This window comes from Galeopterus variegatus, unplaced genomic scaffold, assembly GCF_000696425.1.
Source record: "Galeopterus variegatus unplaced genomic scaffold, G_variegatus-3.0.2 Scaffold4521, whole genome shotgun sequence".
NCBI lineage: Eukaryota > Metazoa > Chordata > Mammalia > Dermoptera > Cynocephalidae > Galeopterus > Galeopterus variegatus.
In genome coordinates this window covers 21,510-22,227 of record NW_007730632.1, presented here as the reverse complement: position 1 = coordinate 22,227, position 718 = coordinate 21,510, and positions in this window count along the sequence as shown.

Here is a 718-nt window from a genome sequence, read left to right as displayed (position 1 = left end):
ACTGCAAAGCAACCAGAAGTGTCCTTGTCCATATTGCTATAATTGTTCTACTATTTCTTCACTTCAATTCAACAAAGATTTGTTGAGCATCTACTATGTGCCAGGCCCCGTGTTTGCTCCCAGGAATGCCAAGGTCCACAACTCCCAAAGCTGGGGAACTAAACATTCATGTAGGAGAGACAGACCTAATATGATTAACTATAATGCAGTAAGATCCAAACATTTTAGGGAAAGTCATCTCACTTCTCTGAGTCACCCTTTCTTAACTCTAAGGTGGGTGGTGGTGGCAGTGGTGATGACATTAGCCTGTATTCTCAAAGGGAGAGGAGTAAATGCAATAATGCATTTTTATTATTTTATTTTTTAAAAAGATGACCGGTAAGGGGATCTTAACCCTTGACTTGTTGTCAGCACCATGCTCTCCCAAGTGAGCTAACCAGCTATATCCCTTTATAGGGATCCGAACCCATGGCCTTGGTGTGATCAGCACCACACTCTCCCAAGTGAGCCACGAGCTGGCCCCTCAATAATGCATTTTAAAGAATAGTGGAATTCCTGGTACACAGTAGGTGCTCAAAATGTGGGTTGGAGGACTCCGGAAGCACAGTAAGGAAGATCTTCCCAGAGGAGGAGGCATTTGAACAAGGCTGAAGAATAAATAGGAGTTTGCCAGACAAAGATGGGTAAGGGACTGAGGCCTCTTTTTGCATAGTGAACT